The sequence below is a fragment of the Epinephelus fuscoguttatus genome, linkage group LG10, assembly GCF_011397635.1.
Source record: "Epinephelus fuscoguttatus linkage group LG10, E.fuscoguttatus.final_Chr_v1".
Taxonomy (NCBI): Eukaryota; Metazoa; Chordata; class Actinopteri; order Perciformes; family Serranidae; genus Epinephelus; species Epinephelus fuscoguttatus.
In genome coordinates, this window is record NC_064761.1 from 24,622,001 (window position 1) to 24,643,395 (window position 21,395).

General features: G+C 41.9%; 1 protein-coding gene across 26 annotated transcripts in view; it reads left to right on the plus strand.

Moving 5' to 3' along the window:
• Positions 1-16,920: 16,920 nt before the first annotated feature.
• The window catches only part of adgrl2a (adhesion G protein-coupled receptor L2a), a 105,892-nt gene continuing 101,417 nt past the window's right edge, over positions 16,921-21,395 (plus strand). For 21 of the 26 annotated variants that reach the window (XM_049587267.1, XM_049587268.1, XM_049587271.1 and 18 more), the window contains exon 1: positions 16,921-17,817. The gene's annotated coding sequence lies outside the window, so the exon portion shown is untranslated. The remainder of the gene's footprint in view (positions 17,818-21,395) is intronic. The other 5 variants (XR_007450178.1, XM_049587272.1, XM_049587274.1 and 2 more) reach the window with 1 other exon arrangement.

Genomic DNA, 21,395 nt, shown 5'->3' on the forward strand with positions numbered 1-21,395 from the left:
GCATAAAACATTGGTAAATAAACTGATAACTGTTTTTTATGGTCTTATTTTTAACAATTCAATTTCTGTGAAGCTGTGACCTTGCTCTGTTGAAGGTCCTATATGAAACTAGAGCACTCGGAGAGCGCAGACCTCCGCCAAGCAGCTTGGATTTCCCGTCATTTTATTATTTTATCCACTTCGCTTCAACCGATCACCACCAAAATTTTATCTCTGTTCCTTGTCTCATTATCAACCATTCCTGAAAATGTCATCAAAATCCGTTCAGAACTTTTCGAGTTATTTTGCAGACAAACAGACAAACAGCTCAACGCTGGCTGAAAACATAACCTCCTTGGTGGAGGCAATAAACTTTACTTATTTTGTTAATTACTAAAATGTACATTCTTAGACTGAATAAAATTGTATACTTTTTGAAGTAAGCTATCAACATTAACTGGTACATCCTGATTTTCTATTTTTCTTACTGTTTAAATGAGTGAAATCAGATTTTATTGTAGAGCTGTGAACAGTGCATTGAGTTGTGCAGCCCCTCCTTGTCCTGTTCTGACTCTCTCTGTTTACAGACCACAAATAAGACAAGACTTAGCTAGCAAATGTTAGTGCACCCCCTGGTCCCTTCACCTCCCTCCCCTTCACTAGAAGACCATTCACCAGGAGAAGAGCGGGAGGGAGAAGGATGGAAGGTCTGTAGTGGCTGTAACAACTTGGGTCTAGCCAGCAGAAATCTTAGCACTGGGGGTTACAGTGGGCTGGATCTAACCTGTGGAACAGCAGCAACAGAAAGTTTGCTAGTCCAGAAGGAAGTGTATGCTGGTTCAATTCAAGTTGCTGTTTGAGCCACTAAAGGTCCTTTCCTCAGACTGTCCGCCATTTTTTGCCATACTTAAGTGAACTGCTTTTTCTCCCACCTGTACTGCTGGACGCTTTGTAGTTTAACCTTTTATATTTTACACAAATATTCAGCTCATAAAATACAGTGCATTGTATACTCAACCTTGTTGGCTTGTGTTTAGGTCTCTGTCCTGTTTCAGATTCCTGTGAGTTGTTTACAGTTTAGCCAAAGAGACAATTCCCCTCTAAACATCTCACTTAGGTTCATTTAAATGATTGTTTGCAGCCCAAAGAGGCAAATTATTCCAATCCATCACACAAAAAAGCAAATAAATGAGAAAAGACCAAAAAGATTTTAGAAATTTGCAGAGCAGTGTTTTATTTCTTTTCTTCCAAATATAATCTCATCTCACCCACAATATTCATCATATTAAATTATAATATGTAGTAATTTATCAGCAGGAGCCACTGCTCTGCAGAACAACTGCTTTTACTTTGGACACTGTGAGTGTATTTTGCTCATAACAATGCTGTACTTAAACTTCAGATATTAATGTCATTGTAATGGAGCATCTTCACTTTGCTGTATTCTTACTGTTACTTAAAAATATTATCTTAATACTTCTTCTACCATTGAACATATCGCACCAGATAAATAAAAACTAGATTCAGCATTTTCTACCTGACTAGCATACAGCATAGTGGAAAACGGTATTTTTGGGGTGTGACCAACAAGCTAAATGAAAGCCTCAGGCATTCATATTTGAGATTTACGTTGCACAGCTCAGGAGTTTAGGAGGGTAAAATGAGCAGATTAGAAATGCTTGTAAATACAGGGAAAGAGAAGGAGCAATGTGGTGCAGATGGAGGGGAGTGTGGAAAAGCGGCAGTGCTCCGGACGGGCGTGACCTGAGAAACACCATGTGGAGGTAGAAGGGCCCGCTGGAGCCACCTGAGCCTTGACTCTGTCTGAAACAGGAGTGCTTCGTTGACAAGTCATCACTCAGAGACTCCGACAGGGCTTTCAGCAGACCCCTGTCCTCCCTGGCCCCCCTCTCCCCGTACCAGCCCCCTGACACACACGCTCGAACCCTACACCACAATGTATGTCAGCACAGTCATTAGGGTAATTGCTGATTACGTGCACAATTGTCTCACCCAACTCTGCCGGGCGTCAATCAATCCACAACTAGGTTTTCTTACATTTGTGACGACTGGTCTGAAAGAAGATTGTTCAGGGCCTCTTATTTCTCTCCGAATTGTGTCCTGGAGGAATTTTTCTTTTTCTATGGACAGAATTTGTTTTACTCTGCCCAGTTTTAGTGTAATATTTACACCCTTGCCTCTCTTACAGACTGAACAGTCGAGTGAGATATGATTGGCCAGACGTCACAGGCACAAAATGAAAACTCACGGCAAATGCTTTCGTTTTGAGGCCTGCTGATGGATAAGTGGACAATGTGTCACAGACAGGTAGCTGTGAAAAATTGCCCTTGTTATGCCTGTAGACAGTCAAGGTATCAGTGGATTTCAAAGCGGTGAAAGTCCTTGCAGGCTTTTTTGACAGTTTGTCCTTCTTAGTGGAGATAACAATACTATATATATACTATATAAAGTTTAATGTTTGTTTATTTATTAATATTAATATTAATATTTCTTAATATTCTGCCAGAATCCATTTTAAAATGTTTTAACCAGAGCTTTGGCGAGTTTTAATCTGTGTCCACACTGCTGCATGGTAACCGCCCTGACAACTGACTACCAGCAAGACAGCAGAAATCACTGAAATTACCAAAGACTTCAACATATGTGGACAGTTTACCAGTCATCTGAAGTTTGGTAGCAATGTCAACCCAGGCCCAGTTTTTCTTCTGGTTGTCCTTATCAGCTGCTAGCGCCATAACTCCAGGTGTTCTTGTCGTCTTTCTGCTTCCCTGATACCTGCTGTTTGATCGGGTAATGCCAGGTGGCAACAGCCAGAAGTTCAAGTTGGTGAACTGGTGAAGCAAAATCTGTTTATGTTCACGTCACAGCAACTGCTTCATACCCCTACTGCCATGTTCAAAACCGCCTCCCCTCTGCTGCCTTCTTATTAAAATGACTGGAGGCGGCAACTTATCACCCAGCGGTGTGAAAGCCACGTTAGTGTTAAATGCAAGGGATTAAAATCATAACCAGAGAGCCCCTGTTCAATCAAACTACAGTTGTACATGTACACTTCAGGGCAGATTCTTACATTGAGGCTTAAAGTGAAGAGGCAAGTAGATATTATGCGCTTCTTGAAGAAAACTTTGACAGAAGAAGGTCTTGTTTTTGGGGATTGCACATGTAACCTCTCCGTTACAAGACACTCTCTTTGATGGAGTCCTCTCTTGATAGAAAACAGGTTTGCCTGCAGAATGAAAGCAGCAGCTGCTTACACTCTTTGTCCAAAACATCGGTTTGATCAGCTATTTTTAAGGCTGGCGCAGTCACACTGATGAATATTTCAATTCGTATTTGGGGACTAAAATCAGCTCTCCTTGTTAAAAATGCATGATTTCATAACAGCTTCGTGATAACAATATTAACCCATTCAAACAAAGGCTCACCTTTGCAATTACACCAATCAGGAGTGACATCAAACGGGAGGGCATGCTGATGGCAGGCCCTCCGTATTCAGGCAGCGTCTCCATTTCCTTATCATGTTGATTTCAGGTGATCGCTCTTCCTTCAAATGTGTCATTTATGGCTGGTTTTGAACATCACTTGAGTAGAAAATTGCTCCTGCCTCATACCTTTGTGCTCGCCTGTGTGGCAAGGGCAAAACTGGTGGAGGTGGCTAGGGCAGACAGATAGAGACGCCGGTTGAGGTGAGTGGTCCTCCATCAGTACCAGGTGATGAGTTTATGCGTCCTCACTCCCCAGAGGCCCCGAGGCCATGACCTCCCATCCATCCCCTTACGCTCTCATTCATTTCACTTTCATAAGCACCAGTAATGACTTCGCTCCAGTGAAAGGGAGAGAGAGGAGGCTGAGACACTTGTTGGGGAGAAGTGGAATCTTCTTCCTGCGATGGCAATTGGTTGTGCTCTTCGAAAACGCTGCAAGGAGATATATAGCTGTTACTGAGGTCATGCAGGACAGGAACAACAATCATTTTCACCTTCTCGTGTACACACACTGCTTTATGCAGCTGGCACTCAAACAGATTGACACATGCCTAAATGTACACATGCATGTATATAGACTGATAGCGCACACAGACTCACACACTCACACAGTGGCTGATGGACCAGCGGCTCTGTGCATTGTAATATGCTTGGGAGCCTGTACAGGGATTAGCAGCTCATTTCAGTGGCTGCACAGTTGGCCTTCACAGTCTCCCAGAGGAGGGAGACAGCTGTGCGGGGGTGCTGTTTGGAGAGCGGTTAGCACTGTGTGTGTGTGTGTGTGTGTGTGTGTGTGTGTGTGTCTGTTGAGGGGCGGGGGGGCACGGAGTATGCTTATCTGACACCGAGGGGCAAATTTGAGATGGTCCAATACCAGCTTAACCAATACACACCACTGCACTTAACTGAAACGGGACCAAGCAGCTGACTCCCTCCTCTCAGGAGATGTCTTATCATATTGCTCCTCACTTTAAACAAACTACAAGTTTGTGAGGATTTAGAAAGGCTTCGGCACAGGCATGTGACGAAGCATGCACCCATGTGTTAGAGAGGATTTGTGATGATTAAAAAAAAGACCCTCAGAGATCCAAGTTAATTTTAAAGTCGGTTCCAGCTAATTCGAAAAGATAAACACAAACATTGGTTTCTTTTTTCAACAAAGTGCTCAGGGTGCACACGGCCCGGACTTTGTTGTGATAATTACATGTGAAACCACTGACTTTAATTACATTTTGCCTGGACAAACTGCTCTGGTGGCTCTCGGTGATGGGATCCAGGTGGACCTTGTTATGAAAATGTGAGAAAGGTCTTGAGTGACGAGGGGGTCATGTGAAGATGTGCTGTCGTGATCTCACACAAACCGAGGCTGGAAGAAAACAGGAGTTATCTGCAGACACTTAGGCACAAATAAACATTTATGTGGAAGTAGCTCCTCTGTCAGCTGGAGACTAGGTTTCTTGACTTATGGCTTTTGAGGTGACGAGGTGTTAATACTTGGATTTGATGACCTGCGCGTGAGCTTCTTAGGCTCTTCTTGCACCCATTCTGTCTGTTAATGTAGCCTTTTTTGCAGTATTTGTCTGGTTTTAAAACATTGGAGTAATACTCCTGCAAAACACTTAAGACAAGTTTAAACATTAACATCTTTTTTAGCATTTATAGGCCAGGTTGTCATTGTTAGCATTAGTGTAAACGCTGATCGTAGCGGCTTTGTTGTTACAGGTTAAAATTTCATGCCTGCTGGTGGGCTGGCTTCCGGAATCCTAAAACGTCAACTGTCAGCTCCAAAGCAAACACCGCCGACTCCAGGACGGAAAGGAAAAAGGAAACATTGAACAAATCCAGAGTTCGGCGCTCCAAGAAAACCTCTTGCAGAGTAATACACTATGACATGAGCCAGGGAGTCATTCGTCTGGTTATTTCCCAGGCGCTCTGAGAGTTTTACAAAAGTGAACAAAAAAAGAAAAAGATCACACCAACTGATGTCACCGTCTGTAATTTTGCAGACAAAGGAACCTTTTACTGTGTTGTATCCATTCTATTATGTTGGGCACCATGAACTCTCATGGCATTTACATGAGAAATGGGACTGGTGGTGAGCCTGGGCTCCATCTCACAGTTAGTTGTCTCTCTAATCCAATCTAGTGCGATGGTGTTGGTATTGCAGTACCAAGACTGCAGCAGCAGGGGACTGCTTTGTGAAGATAGGAAGGGTGTTATAATTTTGAGACCCCCAAACCAGGGAGAGGTCACTGGCTTTGCTTTTCTGGCTTCCTCTGACTGTGTCGACATGAGGCATGCGACTGAGTGGGATTTTGAATTCAAAGGCAAGGTTAGCTTTGAATCACTTGAGACATCCAGATGGGAAATAAGACTAAGAGATAAAAAAATATGTAAAAAATAAATGTTTTCTCTGCTGATTGTGGTTTTTTATGCAACAAGAAAGAAACACACAAGAGCATTTTCAGTGTTTGACAAGTGGAAGCCTATTCAAATAAGACCTTGTCGCCTTTTTTTTTTGTTTGTTTGTTTTTCAAAATCTCTCAAACTTGGACACAAAAAACAATAGATATTTAAAAGTTTTCAGAGAAAAAGTTAAGACACAATTACTTGTTTTCAGACCCCCACCCATTGTAGGCGCCACCCACTCCACAGCACATCGTCTGTTGCAGTTTTAATGTTTGGGTGCTGGAGAGGTTTGAGAAGAGTCCCAGCGTTATTGTTCCAAACACAACAGCTGTGACTTAATGAGTCCATTCCAGAGTGCTCACCCTTTGCCCAAGTCTGAGCTGCTTCCACTGCTGCCTCCTCATTGACCACATGACCATTGTCACCAAGGTATTCACTGGGTCTTAATGGTAAGACACACAAGAATGCAGCGGTGGCTGAGCCTTTGCCACCTCGGAGCGATGGTGGGAAAGCTCCTGAACTCAATTCCAACGGCTTACGTTTACCATGACAAACCAGTGACCTATGGGTTCACTCTAGTAATTTGGGGAGAACCTCCCACGCACACAGAGACATACTCACCCATCTCTCTCTCTCTCTGTCTCTGCAACTCCATTAAATCTGCCTCGCTGTGTTTCTGTCTCTGTATCCTAACAAGGACATCTGACAAAATGCTGCTTTAAAACTGTGTTTGTTACCTTCGGTTTGAGAGCTAATAGTGTCTGAAGCTGAAAATTCAACATTCTCCTTCCACATGGACAAAATAACAAGGATGAAATTCTTGGCCCTTTTTCTGTCAACGTCACAATATCATTACCCGGAAAAAAAACAACGCACTAACTAAAACTGGGTGCTCTGTGATCTCTGCGGCTGCAGTTTTGTGTAAAAGCTGAAAAGGAGCAAGATATGTGATGTAGTACAAACCTGCAGCCTGGCAAGGGAAGTTAGGACGTTGCCATAGCGATCGAGATGAAGCAGGCATAATATTAAAAGTCCATCATTAGACAATTCTTGTGGAACCATGCAAGTTAATTCATTTTATTTCCACATTGAGGCGATTTGACTGGGCCTGCTGGAAACAAGCTTTTTATGAATGAATTATTCACACAGATGTGGTGATCTTGGCTCATAACGGAGCGTCAAAACAGTCTTACATGACCATAAACCCTTCTTACAGTCTTTTACTCCACATTCACTTCAGCTGAGTTATACTTATGTTACAAGGCTAATCGTGTTGAGTTTTTGGTACCCATTTATCCTTGAGGAGGGGAAGAGCGCCTGTCAGTCCGCCGCATATGCGTACAAAGTGGTGTGCTTCTTTATTAAGGACTGTACAAACAAGACTGTATTAAGAGCTGTGAGCAAAGATGGTGCTGAAGAGCCTGGAGTTACACACCCTTAACCCCAGGAATAACACAGCATGGAGCTGTCATTCCAGTCAGGTATCATTATCGCGGCAGGTCTGAGTTCCTGGTGAAGGCTGACAGCTTTATGATTTGATTCACTTGTGCTGTGAAGTAATTAAAAAGGAGGTTAGCATTGGAAATTCACAAATATAAAAAGTAGACACCTGAAACGGTGTTATTCAGGAATCATATACAAGGTATTACTAAATTCCAGTGTGGTGATCTGTGTTTGCATGCAAATTCATGTCATAACATATTTGTGGATTAATGGAAATCAGTTACATGAATGGTGAACCTTGAGTCTGTTCTGTTACACCCACCTAGCAGCATGCTTAAACGATATTCATAATTACCCTTTTAAAGACATTTTAATTAACCTTACCCCTTCTCTATCACACCACTATCATTTGAGATCATGCTGTGAATTGAATTCCAGTCATGTGTCCTCCATTCATACTCTGAATTAGCTCCAGCAAAAGTTGGCGTGTTTGACCCTGGACATGAACCTCAGGGAGAAAAAGGCTTGTTGAAAACCAGGCGGGCCAAATTCATGATAACCTTCCCCCCCTGAGGTTGTGCCGGTGAGGTGCTTCTCCCCGTCTCCTCCACACGTCTCCTCCACATGCCATGCAAAGTGAATGACATGATATTAAAGCACTTCCTCATCAAGATTGAAAGGCGTACATTCTTTTTTTGCCTTCAAGCAGTCAATTATTTGACAAGTACACATAATGAACAATGCAAGACTAGTCGGAATTTAATCAAAAGGCAGAGACAGGGGCTCAGTGCAGATGGGAAATGATTAACACAGTTAATCAAACATCCCAGCGTTAGGTTAAACATGGCAAGCCTATCCCATCATCTGAGAAAAGGATGAGATCCATTGCACATTTCCATTTTTCCATTTCCTTTTTGCCTGTGGAACATTTATTGCATTTATTATGTTGACCCCTATTTATTCTGCTTCTATCATAAAGGTATTTATGTTAGTCCTGACATCTCTGACTAATTTCCTCTCTTCAGTGAAATCTCATGCAGAAGAATTCAAGGTAGCCCGGCTTTGAAGAAATTGTCAAATGCAGTCTAATCCAGGTGGTATTTATGTAAAGGTTATTTGATACTCAAAGGGATGCTATTGAGAAGGTTTTGTGAAAAATCACCCACACAGAGTTTATAACACAAGCTCTCGAGAGAAAATCCAATGCATCGGGCAGGTCAAAGCATAACAGGTGAAAATTGTAGAGACACAGACATTTATCTTTGATCCATAGTTTTTCTTTTGCAGCAGATGAACCGAATCTGTTAAGAAAAACAGGGTCAACTTTGTTTAATAGACCAAAAACATATGTATATAATCACTATTTCAAACTGGCAGTGGTTGACTGTAAGTATAAAGACTAGTCACTCAAGTGCTGTACTTAAAGTTGAGATATTTGTACCGTATATGAGTGTTTTCATTTCATGCTACCTCTTTCCTTCTTACTCCACCTATTTTACAGCTTTACGTCTGGAGGGGATCATGCTTTTTGTTATGTGTGTATGTGTATGAGTGTGTGTCTCAGTCTGTCTAACTACTGGACCAATCAACCTCATATTTTGTGTGCACATTTGTGATCATATGCTCCAGGATCTCTCGTGGCTGCAGTGATTCAGAATTGTTGAGAAACCGGTTTAACTGACTGTGTAAAATGAGAGGGAGGAAGGAGTTCAAGTATCTCCAGGTCTTGTTCACGAGTGAGGGTAGAATGGAGCGTGAGATGGATCGGCGGTTTGGTGCGGCTTCTGCAGTGATGAGGGTGTTGCGCCGGACTGCCGTGGTGAAGAGGGAGCTGAGCCGGAAGGCGAAGCTTTCGATTTACTGGCTATTCTACGTCTCAATCCCAGCCTTTGTCGTGTTTTCAAAAACTGACATCTATAGAAGAGTTTAGTCTCATTTTGAACCGGAGCATGTGCAGAATAATTCCTTACCGGATATGTTATGATCCACTAAAGTTAGGCACAATATGAGATGAATAAATCGCATTTCTTGTTATCTTTGCTGCCATCCTGACTGTAATGGAACCAGGAGGGACAATTGCTCTCTGTGGTCTGGCTGCTACCTGGTTTTGTTCTGTCTACCCTAAAGCCTCATACCATACTGGGACTATTTCAGAAGTTAAGCATTTTGCCTGCCCAATTTTGTTGATTTGGTCATATTTCCTGATATCTGTGGCTTGTCCATGTCTGTGTTTGCTTTTAACATAAGCCAATTACATGTTGCTATGTTTGTTGTTGTTTTGTCTGTATAAATTGTGTTTATTGTTGTTACTTCCAACTCTTGCTGTTGCTGCCTTGCTGTAACCTACAGACTAAAGTGAATACTGTTAAAGAGAGAAATCGATCTTGTCTGTACAACACACCATGGCTCCGTCGAAAATAGACAAAGCATGTGATTATAGTTACCCTACAGAGCGCATGTTAAATCCCAAGTCTCCTCCCCACCTGCATCACCTGTACTCCTGGCTAGACCACTCCCCCAAGATTCTAAAACTCCACCCTCCAACCAGGCCTGTGACTCTCCTTTTTTCCATCCAGACATGCCAGGTGGAACAAACAGGACTGATATTCCTATGTTTAAACTTTTGTTAAAAGAAGAAAAAGAGTAATACTGTAACAGATGCATTAATGACAAAGAAATCATCCGACAACCATTGAACTGTTCAGCTAACCCTGTTTGAATAAAATAAAATGCGTGTTTGAATGTGCACCCCATCATAACATGTTCTGTGAGCAAGTGGCAGCATGGCATATGATCCTATAAATATGAGTCACTGTTGTAGATAAAAATACAGTTTTGTATAATCGTACATAGTCCCTTTGATTTACATCAAACACCTTGACCAATTACAGCAATAAATACATATATACACGTTAATGGATGGGTAATAATACTCCAATGATATACTATAACACTTACAGTGGCCTTTTCCTGCAGCAATGTTTTACTTTTGATTTGTTTTGATATATTCGCTGCAAATAGCTGTGTACTTTTCAATGAAGGACCTTCACATGTAATGAATTTTTATCTTCAAGTTCTTTATTTATCATATGCACAACAATTACAGAGACATTGGCAATGAAAGTCTAAAGCCTCAGGCTCCAACAATGCTCATTAAATTAAAAAGTGCAAGATAAAATAAGGGATATTATAACATAAAATAAGGTAATATAAATAAAACATCAATTTGAAATGAATGAACTGAATGTAAACAGGAATGTAGTAATTGCATATATATATACATATATATATATGGAGGTGTAAACAGATATAAAAACAGCGTTGCTACTTCCTCCACCATGGCTCACTGGTATTTTTATATTTGCAGCGTGTTGGTTGGAACATAAAACACAGAAAAATGAACACATCAATAAAGGTTTGTTTTTATTTTGTCCTCTGCCGTGTTAAACCCGTCTCAGGTGTGCAGTGATGGAACTTATGTAAATCCTCAAAAACATCTCTTAATTTTGCAAACTTGTGGAAAGTCTGAAACAACGACTATTGTTCCTTTCCCCACTTTACCATGCAACAATAATTAGCCGTGATTACAAAGTATCTCTTGAGAAATTGGGACAGAACAATTTAGTTCATTGTCCTCAGAAATTGGAGTTGCCCCTTCCTTTCCCTTGTCTTTCTCCCCCTATTGGATTCGTCTGTTCTTCAGTGTGCCAGCGAGAACACACCACTAATCAAGCAAACTATTTGATTGGCCTGGAAAGATTTCATTCGGACTAATTTGGCTTAATAAACAGTTGTGTCAAATGATTTGGACGAGTGCAATTCCAGACCTATTAAAGGATGTGTATTAACGGATGTGCTTTTGGTATTGGCAGTATTTACATACGACCTTGCACATTTGCAAAAGCCTGTGCTTCCTGAGGCGTGTGGCTGCAAACACACGGCTAAAAAAGTAATCATCCCTCAAGAACAAGTTGTTTAGTCATATGTGGAAGTTTTGACAAATTGAAAGACCTTCAAAGATTGTTGTTGACTCGGTAATAAGCATCTACAGCAATAGCCGGCATAAATTTGGCCGTTTTTTATGCCTTGGTGAGCAGCCTCTGTATTTAGAACAGTAATGTTTTATGGAAATAAGCTATATGTATTTAAAACTTATAATTGTGTTCCTTTATACTGGCACAAAGCAGTTACTTTTAAATTAGTGGAATTAATCGGAATGCAAAATTGAAGGGAGGAATGTCTGTCCACAATGATGAATGCTTAAGTAAGATTTTGCTTCAATTAAAATTTCAGGCAATTATTCTAAAAGATTATTGACCTCTAAAGGGACTGGTGAGGTCACATATTTTCCTCTGTCTTTGCGGTATAGTATTCATCTTCATTAGAGAGAACAATTGAAGGCGTTTTCCTCTCGTACTAGAGGGTATTAACGCAGACAGATTATCCTCTGCACACTTCACTAATAAAGTTGATTTCTATTATTGTCTGTCCAGGTAAAGGCAGATTTTGAAGCACTGTCTTCTTCACTTTGACCTGCTCCTCCTCTTCATCGCGCTTTGAAGACTCTCTTGTCCTCTCAGCAGACACAGGAAGGTCATTTTGTTTTGATTGCTGTATAGCTGTTGTTTTGTTCTGTCAGAAAGTCATTTTTACTTGTTTAAGACTGGCAACTTTGTCTCTGCTGGCACTGCCTTGGTTTAATGGAAGTTAATGTAGGGCTCTATGGAAAATATGTGAAAATGAATCATGCTATGAAGCCTTATTTTCACAAAACTGAAGATCCAGACATATTTTTTTCCTTTCAGTGCATCTGATTGATGCATTTTGCAACTGGCATAACACGTCTGGAGTCCTGTACTTACCTCAGTGGGAATATTATGGAGATACATCAACTTTAATCTGTCAGAGACAATTTAAAAAAATAACTTGTAGTTTTAGAGTTCCTTGAAAAATTTGAAAGCGAAAAAAATATCACAGATGTTTTCTGTTGCCGAACAACTTGATGAATTATAATTGTGATAACATTGTGCTTGACAGTAAACCTGTGACTTCAAATGTGTTGCAATCATGAATAAATGGATCCTTCTTTCAACCCAGTCATTTTCAAGTACACCGAGCATTCACTTGGTTTACAGTAAAAAAAAAAAAAAGAAAGCCTCCTCTTTTGTTTGAAAACTGTGTCCACATTTACACAACGCAGAGCACAACATGGCAAAGTGAAGCAAATTGGAACCGTTGGCCTCTGCTGAACCTTATTACTTGTGACCATATATCATTTTTTTATAGGTCACAAGTGAGGCACATCTGTTTCCACTCGGCTAAGTTTCCATACAAAACATTTGAATAGAGATTCTTCACCTATATCCGTTGCTCCCCTGCGCTTGTTTAAACCAACATATGTCTCATACATCAAACCTCAGAAAGAGCAAAAGGCTGTTCTGTACCAGAAAGTGTGTTTCTGAAAAGGTTTGATCGCGGGGCACAGTTTAGAAGATTCTCTAATGTTTACAACGTGACACAGTTTTTCTTGAAAGATTTGTTTATGTAGTGTGGTCTTTTAACACTCAACTTATTTGACAGTTGTGCAAGCCAGAGCCCAACATGCCCACACTGGACCTTGCTTTTTTCAAATTTGATCTCAAAGCCCCTCATGTGTTTGACTTCTTTTTAATTGCTTCCTGTCTGCTAGGTCAATTATAAGTTCTGGGCCCTTTCAGGGGGGACCGGCTATTGCGGCATTTTTGACCAGACGGAGTGATTAAATATCTGAAATTTGAGCGGAATGATGAGATCACTCACTGGGACTTCATTTGATAATATTTTACTTGGTGTGCCAGCTCACAGCATACACATGTTGATTTACGTTTGGACAGAAGTTGATTGCCTGGGCGGCCTTTTTCTAGGTCTGTCTAATGAGAAAAAAAGGGAGACAGACAAAGGCCATCTTACTCTTTTATCCATTATTGATTTTGGGTCAGGTGCACCGTGGTGTAAATACCCCATTGGTATTGTATTTAACTCAAAATATGAGCCTTGAGAACAACGCTCAAAAGATTAACCAGTAGTCAGCAAGCAAATTAAAAACACATAAAAACAGGTTTTCATTAACATATGGTAATCCATTCATTTTTAATTAACCCCAGCAGCAAAGTGAAAGCAAAACAATGTCTGTGTCAACCTGCACTCTGTCGAGTTTCACGTACTTGTGAAAATAATGAGGGTTGATGATAATGGATTGTTTCAAAACAGAAAATAAAACTAGCTGTTTTAAGATATGGGTTTAGCAGGACATTTGTTAAAAACAGCTCACACCTTCATGTCAAAATACAGGTAAGAGTCTCCACAAATAAAGCATGTTAAATCAAGGTAGTAGTCAGCTGTTAAAACTCATATTTACAAGCAAGATTAAGAGCTAAATTTTCATCACCACCTCAGCCCCAGGTTGAAATTAAACGTGCTTATACACAACTTACAGAAAAGCTTTGTATGTAGTCAACAGTGTAGTTCAGTGTGAAAGAAACATTATAAAAGGTCGTTTAAATATTATTAAAAACTGTTAAGAGTCATGAGAAAATAGAATAAGCAAGATGAAAGTAGAATAAGACAGAATAAAAGTTGAGGTGCAGTGTCAGGGATGAGTATTTATTTGATGTCATAAAAGGCAGCAGCAAACAGAAAAGTCTTGATTAAATAGAAGTGAGACTTGTGGACCTGTAGTTTGTTGCAGATATATGAAGCATAAAAGCTGAATGCTGCTTCTCCATCATTAGTTTTGACTCTGGGGACAGAAGGCAGATCTGTTCAAGATGTCCTGAGACTTCTGGATGGTTCATAATGCAGAAGATTATAAATGTATTTAGCCTTGAACCATTCAGTACTTTGTAAACTAACGGTATTAGTTCACTGACAGACAGGAAGCCAGCGTTAGGACCTCACAACTGGAGTGATGCAATCCACTTTCTTGGTCTTAGTAAGGATAAATTAACATCCATACACAGTGACCTCTCAGTTTTTTAATAAGCACTGTTGCTTTCCTAACCGTGCCCAGTACAACCAGTGCAGAAACAGGGGCCGCTCCTGGAGATGCTGCAGAAGTGGGGTCAAAACTCCAAGCTGCACGGTTGCCCATGGCTATATAAATATTAACCAAGTCTTCACTGTGTGGAGAGGCCTTCTTTGATTATGAGTCTGCTCTAAGAGTTTGATATCCAAAGAGACCACTACAGCCAGCTTGACTAAATTGACGAGAGAATACCAGAAGAGTCAGTTTAGTCGTGATGTGGCAGAGTCTCACTTGGAACAGATCAAGCTGCTGGGTTTCATGCAAACGAAGCAGGGAGAGAAACATCACTAGTTCGAAGCTTCACTTTGAACTTTTGCTGTGGTGGCTGGGAGAGATGTGACAGGAGGAAAATAGGAAGTGCAACCCCTTCTTTTTCAGTGTCCTAAAGTTGATTCGCTGCACTTTGCACCGTACGATTTGGTAAACTGTGAGCTTGAATGATGTCTCAATTACAGGAGCAGCTCAATACATTTTGATTATTTTGGTCAATAACTGTGTAGTTGTAAGTCAAGCTAAGTAAAATCTAACAGAACTTCAAAATAAAGGTCAGAAACACTTAATGAAGAAATGATTGAGTGACTGAGTTTAGACGTGGCTTTGTTAATTGTGCTCTGAAGCATATAACCTGACCAAATCTTTGTCCGTCATCAAGAAAAAAAGCGGACTCTGATTTGTTGGTGGGTCAGCAGCAGTCCTGCGACTGGTCATGTGTGCCTGAAATGTCAATCATGTGCAAATATTTTGGGAAGGAACCAATAAGCATTGTTAGGCGAACAATTGAAGGTTAAGAGGCGGGCTCGGAGCCACATGGGAAATGGGGAGACATGTTTGCTCTCACCATGGATGACTGAGGCCTGTCCAAGGCATCTGCCGGGATTTTCAACTGAAATGAAAATAGAAACGCAGAGTGGTCACATCTTTACTTTCCTGCGAGCATGATTTACATTCCCAGTTTTGTGTGATTTCATGTTTACTTAAAATATAGCCATCATGTCTGTCCTTGTTTCTCGCCTTCTGAATGTTTTTCGGGCTGCGCAACAGAGTCAGCGTTTACCATGCACCATTTGGTGAGTGATTACGTGCAATATTGTGCCGCCGTTGTGAGATATGATTATATCACAGTTTATCATAAACAGTTGCACATAAACAGTTTATGTGGAACCGCTGTGACTCGTCAAAGAGACGACTGCACAGGCCGGGGTCACACACACACAAGGTGGCCTGTAATTAGCTAAATAATTTTAATTACCGTGTGATTCAAACTGATATCTCTGTCTTCACCTGTTAGGATTCAATCTGGCTGTGAATTTTACAGTTCAGTGATTTATGCTCACTCAGAAGAATAGCAACACAAGTCTAATGCCCTCTGTTGACAATCTGAGGAAGCAGATTCAAATGAATTCATGCAAAATGGCAGTTTGAGCTGTTCAACACTGCAGCCATAGAGACACCACATGTGTTTTTAGTCTGCGCTTATAAATAAACATTTCTCCAGATATGGATGCCTGCCACTGGGTGACCTTTTTTTTTTTACATCTGTTTTCTCTTTTTTGTCCCATGCAAAAAAAAAAAAAAAAGCGTCCTGTATTATTATGTAAAATTATGCTTATGAAAACATAAGTCTGCCCCTCTGCTGCATTCACCTTCACCTGGCAAGCATGACTCAACTTCACATTTCCACATAGTGTGTGAAAGACAGTTTTTATTGAAGCCAGGTGTGTACCCACGTCCTGCCTGATAATGTTTCTGGACAGAATTCCTCAACCAGATCAAAACATGCTCCGGGTCTTCACCAGACGCAGACAGAAAGCTGGATGTTTTGTTTATTTATTTTTTTGCATATTCTGATATAAAGATAGTCATGAAAATATGAAAAATAGCAGCTGTGTTGAAAAGACCTCATTCAGACCTCATTGGGGGGTTTGATAATAACTAAAACCGTACATTACAGCTGGGAATGTCCCTTAGAAATCTAGCACAGATCGAACTGTAATCCCGAGCACTGCACAGCAAATATGAATGGTGGACCACCAACATAATATGCAGCTTACAGTAATGAGTCAAAGGGTCAAAGCTGCAGCAGCCCGACAAAAATCCCTTGACTGCCAAATGGTGTCATGAATCATGTAAAAGAAAAGTGCAGGGGGGGAGAAACACACACACACCCACAATTGAGGAGAGATTCTGGGTTTGAAAAACTGCTTGGCTCCACTTGCACACACACACTAACACACTTGGCTCCACACACTAGCAGCACCAGCAGCAGCTTGACCACTGCTGCCCGGGCCAGTGTGTTATCCTTTGGGGCCAGTTGGAGTGAGGAGGAAGAGGAGGAGGAGGAGGAGGGGGGAAGAGGAGAAAAAAAAAGTCTGTCTGTACTTCCATGTTCCTTTTGATGCTTGGTAGTATTACAGTAGAATAAGTCCTCTGTCATTGGTTGAATAGGCTGGACTGCCTACTGTGACAGAGTGAGGGCCTCTCATGCCCAAAAGGAAGGCAGCGGTGCATCTCTAAGCAGAACAAGAGGGACAAAAATGAGGGGAAATATATTGATAACCTCCTTCCTTTCTGTGTGACGTATCTGAATCTTAGAAAAAGAAGAAGAAGAAGCTGATTCCTGCCGGGCATCATAATAAGTTGATGTGATCAGTCTCCTTGCACAGATCTAGACTCCGAGTCAGCCTGGATCGGGAGTCCATGTCAGGTTTTGGAGGAGTCCTGGGCTCAGACAGCTCCTGCAGACGGCAGCCTGCACTCCACTGCACTGGCGCTGTTTACTGGAAGCCCGCTCCGCGCTGCTTCCACCAAGTGTCTCAACACTGTGAGCGGGATCTTCTCCAGAGGCGAGCCGCTGAAACTTGCCCACAGTCTCACTCAGAGGAGCCCAATAGGAGCAGCGTCGGCGCTTAAAGTAGAGAGGAGAGACCCGTCTGCTTCTCCTCCTCTTCATCAGACACTGAAAGCCCCCCTTTTTACACTCTGTCCCTTCTCAGTCACTCTGTCTTTTCTGTTGGGTCCCCGAGCTCCGCGTCTCCTCTTGCTTGTTTGTTGCCGCTGCCTCGGAGGAGCGCAGGAGGAGCGCACCAGGAGAGCCGAGAATAGATGAGCCGCTCAGAGGTGCACGAGGTGTTGATGAGTCAGGACTGAGCAGCCAGAGCAACACCTTGCTTGCCATGGAAGTGTGTGTCCGGTGCAGGAGAATGTACGGGCTGAGAGGGGGACCTGCCGCCTGAGAGCCAGCCTCTGTCCCAGATAAGGGGAGCATGCCTCAGACCTGCAGACTCACTCTCTTCGCTGCAGAGGAGTTCCCATCAGACTGTCTTTCCACAATCTGACATTTTTTTTCCTTTTTATTTTTATGCAACCAACATACTGACTTCATTTCAGCCTGTTTGGCTTCACTGCTTTTCAAGAAAGGTAAGAGTAGTTTTCTTTTTTGCACCATCACTACTATATAAATCAGAGCCTAAGCAGCATTTTGACAAGTTGCTGTGGAGTGGAACAACTTTTTTGTACAGCCTTGCGTTAAATAGTACACAGATACCAAGCCTCACAGTGTTTGGGCTACTTTTTAAAAGTAAAAAAGGTCCGAATTTACAAGGCGGAACTTCATTTAGTTTGGAGAAGACTTCTCTTTTTATAGTAATATAAATGTTCCGAAAGGGATAATTGAGAAATGGTTAATGCAAACACAACCAGATGTGGATTGATTTGCTCGGCTGCCGAGTTTGGCTGAATGGAAACTATTAAAAAGTGTGGGAGCAGCGCATTTATGTGAACCAGAACATGTAAAGCACCATTTAATCGGAATTTATGCCTGCAGAGTTGAAGTGTAGTTTGTTGGTGGTGCGTTTTTTGTTGTTGGTATGAATAGGGATTTATGCTGGGAGCTGTGACCTGAGAAGCGGTGTCGGTGTGATTCTTGAGAGCATTCACTGGCTAATCCAACATAATTGGGCCTTGGCTATTTGTCCAAAAGGAAAGGAAAGAAAGGAAGAAATCAGCCTGCCATTGTAATAATTACTTTTGGATATAAAGGAGCTTGGGAGCAAACGGTGCTCCACGCGTTGGAAATGTCATGGAAAGGGAGAAATACAAATGATAACATCCCCCCAAAAACCAGGGGGCTGATATTTGGCTGCTTATAGTTAACTCAAAGCCAGTCGGCGCAGAGTGGCAGTAAAATTAGATCCTTTTACTGCACATTTATTATTTAGGCGCACCGATTCTGAACGCGTCTTGTCAACCATGTGTTAAAGAGTAGGGGCAGCAGCAGGAGCGCACACGCGGTGTGTGAGCCTCTCCTGGCCCGAGAAACACACCGCGGCCAGCCGGTGATGCATGGCAGCCCGGAGCACAGCAGCAATCTCTAGTGATCGATCAGCGGATTGGGGATAAATTTAGCCCCAATCGTCTCATGCTCTCAGCTTCTTCTTCTTCCTTTTTTGTTTTTGGTTGTGTGTGTGATTTTAAAAGAGAGAGGGAGCTATGGATTCCTGCATGGATTAGAGTCCTTGAATGTGTGTCATTGGTGTTTAATATATCTGTAGCACACGTTCATCATCATAGCTGCTCACTGCTGCTGAGAAATTTGGTTTTAATCAATGTGCATTTAAACACAGCCCTGACTGAAGCTTCTCCAAGACTATTTTCAGGAGACGATATGACAACAGATGAGTGTGTGGAGGATGAAGTGGCTTTATCTCCCTCGCCATACATAACAAAGTGACATTCAGCTAAATACAAAGGCAGCCTATTTGTGCCCAAGTGTTGAGTTTCCAGGAATGTGCAAGAAATAAGCTAATACAGGCTTTAATCAGGCTCCACTTCCCATTCAAGCCTTCTTTACCGGGGAACTCCATTTTCATGTGTTTGTGCTTCAAAAAAAATGTTTGAATTAATGCAAGTGCAAATTCCAGCTGTTTGGAAGGAGCACATTAGCATGTCAAAGTGGCCAGAGCCCCCTCACACAATGGAAGGAGTCGTATTTTCTGCCACAGGTTTTGGCTGAGCCTGAAAGGCTCGAGAACGAGTGTGTGAGCTGGTGAAACTGAAAGACTCGTGTGTATCTATCTCCCCCCCTTCCCTTGTAAGAAGGTCCGTATGACATCTTGTGTATAACATAATCTCACTTGTATTTGTTTGTGTGTTGGTGAGAGGGAATATGTCTAAGCTTTCACACTACAGGGTAATTGTACAGTGACTCACGAGGAGCAAATAGTGTAACGTTGGAGGAGAAAAACATTTGGTTCTTGGAGGAAAAAATAACATGAAATTATAATTATGTAAACACGTATTGGAGGGATTACGTCTCTAATACAGTTTAAATTTGTAGTTTGTCAGCGCCTGTAAAAAAAACAGGTGCTCTGTGGAAATAATAGCACTTGTGAATGCGGGTTAAAGAAGGAAACTATCTTCTCGGATGTCTAGTGTTTGATATCTTGAGCTCGAGCATGCCATTATGAGCATTATAGCGTCGAGTCCAGTGTGAGAGAGAGTACCTTTTTCAGTCTACAGCCTTGTTTCAGTGGAAGTGCGTCCAGTTTCAAAGAACTGCAGCTGCTCTTGATCTGCTCAGAGCACCAGATTGCCCCTCTTTGCTTGTGCGTTCATCTCTACTCGCAGATCAATACAGCCCAGCACACTTCTATATGGGTTTGGGGGAGATAAAGTGCTACATATCACTCCATTCTCAACTCTTTATGTGACACTCCCGCAGCACACGAGACTCTTAGGGTTCAGTGAGTGTGATTGGATGAGTGGGTTTTGAGCGAATCAGAATTTGTGACATTACGGACTGTTGCTTCATTCTCTTTGCTGCCATATTTCCACCCCAGCTGAGGTTTTGTGCTATCTACGGATATCTGACTGGTGCATTAAATGCATCATAACACAGCTTTCATGGCCTCTCCAGATTTTTAAATTATACCAACAAGCCAGCGCACTTTCACCCTGGCTTTATTAAAGTAATTTGTTATTGATTTAATTCATTACGAGCGCACACACACTGACCAGTGGCAACATTTGCTCACTCTGTTTTTGTGTCACACTCACTCACGAGCGTGGATATCTGCCTGTTGTCTTTGTCTGAGCAACGATTGGCAAGTCCATATGACTGATGTAAAGGTTGCACTGCGGCTGAATGGGTTGTTTGTGCTAACGTGACACTCGAGGCATGTCGTGCCTTTATTCACGCTGAACACCACCTTAGCTACTCCATGGCAATATCAAGCCAATGATGGAGGCTGTGAGTGAATCAGAAGTGGAGGATTGCAGGGAGTTAAATCATTTGGATTTACATCCCATTGCTTATTTGGCGTGTAAATTGTGGGTTTGTGTTTTCAGATGCAATCTTTGCTCTTGCTAAACCACCTACATGGAGTCATACTGTGCGGATAACTGCTCGCCATTAAAGGGAAGAAACAAGGCTGTAAAAGAAAGCTATGGCAAATTTGATATAACGTGCAGGCCTTTGGTGGGCCGAAAAACCTCCCCTTTCATGACTGATTTTATTTTACGATTGGCAATCAGTAAAACGCTGTGCGCCAGCGTGTTCCCCTCCCTGCCATTTTGTGAAACATTTGTTTCCACTTGCCAAAGGCCTCTGGTGCGGCGGGGGATTCGGTGCCCCTGAAATGGCAGGTGAAACTTTCTGCTTGCCTAAATAATTTCCTAGCAGAACATTACACAGCAAGGACATAGGCGGCGGAACGTAAGGGTCAATTCAGACTCTGGTGACAAGAAACAACATGGATATTAGCCGGTGGCTCTCACACGGCTCTCTGTGCACTGGTTAAGTGGCAGCCTCCCTGAGCTTATCTGGCATCTCTTTTTTTTGTGCTTCACTCATTCCGTGCTTCTCTGAAAGGTATTATTTAGAAGAAAAGGAAGTGCAAAGTGCAAAACTGGGTCATAAAAAGCGTCCTCTGGTTATAAAACGATTGGCTCGTGTGTTTAACATCATGTTGAAAACACTACCTGGGTCCCAGATAAGA